We start from the raw sequence: 4,052 nt of genomic DNA on the forward strand, positions 1-4,052 counted from the left end.
AAAAACTAATAAAAAAACTAAAAAATCTAAAAATCTAAATAAGCTAAAAAAGAAAAAAAAAGGAAAAAAATAAAGGAGAAAAACAAAACTAAAAAACGAATGTATATACAGACCGGGACACCGGGATACAAATGACGACCGGGACACAGGGAATATAAATGACGACCGGGACACAGGGACACAACTACAACGGGGACACCGGGGGAAACAGGGGGAAATTGAGACGTAGTTTGAAACACATATATAAATCTATCTATATTCACAGGTGGGACACAGGGACACAACTACCATGGCGCGTAACTAATATGGCGCGTAACTAATATGGCGCGTAACGACTTACGCGCGCGGGGGGGCTTGGGGGGGCGCGAAGCGCCCCACCAACTAGGTGTTGGGGTGGCGCGAAGCGCCACCCCAACAGCTAGTATATATATATATATATATGTATTTTTATATATATATATATATATATATATATATATATGTATTTTTATATATATATATATATATATATATATATATATATATATATATATATATATATATATATATACGAATATATAATACATATACGATTTTTTTTTTCCAAAATTAAGACTTTAAATGACTTTGCTCAAATTCACGATTTATCTAGATCTTTTGTCAGGCCAGAAAGTCCCAAGGTTTCAATTAATTAAAAAAACAAAACAAAAAAAAACAAAAAAAAAATAGAGAGCCATTTCAAGGAAAAAAATTATGCATACACAAATAAATACACTGTTGCTCTTTTAAAGAGAGTATATAGATATACTGATCCAGTTAATTCCACCCAATTAAATAATACAGACCTTGACAGCAAAAGTGAGAACTCAGTACCAAGACAAGGAGGATTTTCTACTGGAACTACTAGTAACTACTAACAACTACTAACTTGCATGGTTTATGGCCCTTAAACCAGGGGTTTTGTAGATCATGTCATTCCTGGAGTTATACTTATTGAGCTTTTCGACTACTGTGAGAGAAGTGGCCATCTGGAAATTCTAGTTTGATGTTTTGGGAGGCTATAAAGGGGGAGAGTTAGCATAAAAGGGTGTAGGAGAAGGACTAGCTGTCCCGAATCACTTTTGACCCTTAAAAAAGCTCTAGAAACTTGAATCCCCAGTTTCTTCGACTACCTATTCCATCTCCTACTTTATGTTTTATTGTATACAGGCACGTACATGGCTCTTCCTTAAGACAGTTTACGATTATCAGAAAAGGAAAAATTCTGGGATCTTCTACTGCAATCAGCAGAAAGGGGATTTGGGGTACAAGCCGCCTCAAGTTCACAATTTAGCCCCATAGCTTTCAGCTACTTTCTAATGGGAGTTGAATTTTCTTTTGCCAGGTAAATTTAGCGTCGCCTGCAGAAAAATATTGTTTTCATGTGGGTAGGTATTTGGCCCCAGATAAGAGTTGAAAATTTTAATTGTCTAGCCAGCAGAACCTTTTCTGAAAGGAATAAAAATTTCCTGCCTATTTACTGGCAAAAACGATCCTTTTTGGCAAGAAGGTAACCAGGATAACTTGAGAGTAGGAGTATTGATTCACCAAAATTTAGATTTGGGGGTCAAAATAGTTCTTCTTTTTTTTTAATGAAAGTATGGAAGAAGTGTTTTTCGATAACTAGGGAGATGATATTTGTTCCTTTTTTGAATGAAAATACCAAAACAAGTTTTTTTTTCAAAATTTAAGGAAGGAACTATTGCCCTAACCCATTTAATTAGCGCCCCTCCTTATGAGAGCATAACTTTAAACCTGAAATACCTGGTGAAATTTGTCAGTTGACAATCAGAACTGAGCATTATCTTATCAGTTGTGTTTCAGGTCACAACAAGGATGGTTGCATCATCGTCACCTTTGCTCTACTGGATTGGTGCTTGGATCTGGAAAACCTAAGCCATCAACAGAAACTTCAATTTCAATGATGTTTTTATATTTTTTGCTAATACCTCAGTGCCATCTATTGAAAAAGCAACCAAGCTATATTTTATAGGATATTCTATAATTGGATGTGTAGCTTTTGCATTGTACCTGCCATGGACATGATCTGCCAGAATATATTTTTCTTTTTTGTTACTGGCTCTATTTTGATTATAAAAATACTTACCTTAATATCTTTATTTTTGGTTTATTTTTTTGTTTATTTATTTTATGTAACTGAAGAAGGACAAAATAGGTTTTTCAAAATATAGGTGGAAGGACACTTTTTTTTATTCTTTTCGACGGTTGTACCAAAAATAGACGTTTTTCAATGAAAATACCCAAAATATATTTTTTTTTAATCAAGGTGGAATGGCATGTTGTTTTATTCAGTTAAAATACCAAAAATGGAATTTTTCAAATGAAAACGTCAAGAAACATATTTTTTTAATCTATGGCCCGGGGGAAATTTAAATTTGTTCAGTGAAAATACGAAAAAGGGTGTTTCCAATGAAAACACCATACAAGTTACTTTTCAAAACCAAGGAGGGGAAAATTTTGCTGTTTCTCAATTACAATGCCAATAGGATGTTTTTCAACGAAACTATTTAAAAAATGTCCCCCCACCCCAATTGACGCCTCTGTAATCTATATAATAAACCGTGATTGGATTTGCAGGTCTTTGATAGTTCCTGCCCTTAATGTGTGATTTGTCTTTATATTTTAAACTAATGGCTTCATTTATAGAGGCTAAAGTGTATCTAATAACCCAACTGAACTGTAAATCAAAACTATTAGAAACAAACAACAGTTATAATAAACATTGTTTCAAACATTTTTGTAAACCACAAAAGAAAACAAAAAGTTGAATAATAGCGCATAACAAATCTGAAAGTCCACCTCCATTTGTGTAATCTAATATTCGAAGGGAGCTAACAATATAACTTACCATCGTCGCATGTTAAACAGTGTCAGACTTGCTCATAGAATAGAATTTATTTGTGCTAAAATCCCGTAGGCCATGGCAAAATATAAACAATTGCAAGAAAATTGCACAAATACTAAAATAATCCTTCAGAAATCTACTTCTATGATTCACCGCGAGACGAAGAAATCGTGCCATTATAAATACTCGCCTAAATAAACGAGGAACTGCTTACGGAAACGAGGAACTGCTTGAGGAACGGCATAGTTTTGACACCCACTTTCCATTTGAAAGGAAGCACCAAAAATACTACCCCATCTCCTCCGCCACTCTTCATTCCCCAGACTATGCCCCTTGTTGCTCCTTGGTTTAGAAGAAAGAGAGATTGAAGTGCTACAGGAAACGATCAGTGTGTTAAAAAAGGATCTCTCAGCCGCTCGGGCGGAAATTGCAGCATTTTGGTTGGACCTCACCAATGCAAAATCTTATAGAAATATGTTGGAAAACCACATCGAACTTAAAGAATCTTCAGAAGTAACTGACCACTCGCTGTCCAAACTGAACCAAAAAATCATTTCAATTCATACCGATGAAATTCAGCTGTTTGGCAATGACCCCCAGTATCAGACTCAGCTTCTAATGATGTAAATACCTCATTGCAAAGCCCAGGTCGTGCTGGGATTAATTACGGTTGCGAAGTATACTCGTATTTTTTTGGTGATGCAAGCGTGAACAATGTTACTGTCCAAGTGCTAATAAGCTCAAGTGAGAAACTTAAGCTAAGTGCCGGGCCCCTATCAATCCTGAAGAACACTCACTAGCATACATGAGTAAATATGAAAAGGTGTCCAAATTCAATACGACCTGTTATTATTTTAATGAAATTATGTTTTGTAAGAACAAGGAAAAGTGTCGTTTTTTGCATATTCGTCCGCGTTATATCTCGAAAACATGTAGTTATATTAAGTGTAGTTTTGAATACGTTGGCCTGTGTTCTCTTTTATCCTGTATTGACAAAGAATGTATTTTCGCACATCCATATTACGGTATGTTCAAAAGAAACAGCTATAAACAAGCAACACGAAGGGAAAATGTGGTTCTTAATCATCATATCTATCGTTCAGAGCCTTTTAATAATTTTTTATTTTTTAGGTAATAATTCCAAAATTGAGTCGGTGCCAAAAAACGT

This window comes from Artemia franciscana, unplaced genomic scaffold (assembly GCF_032884065.1).
Source record: "Artemia franciscana unplaced genomic scaffold, ASM3288406v1 Scaffold_1603, whole genome shotgun sequence".
Classification (NCBI taxonomy): domain Eukaryota; kingdom Metazoa; phylum Arthropoda; class Branchiopoda; order Anostraca; family Artemiidae; genus Artemia; species Artemia franciscana.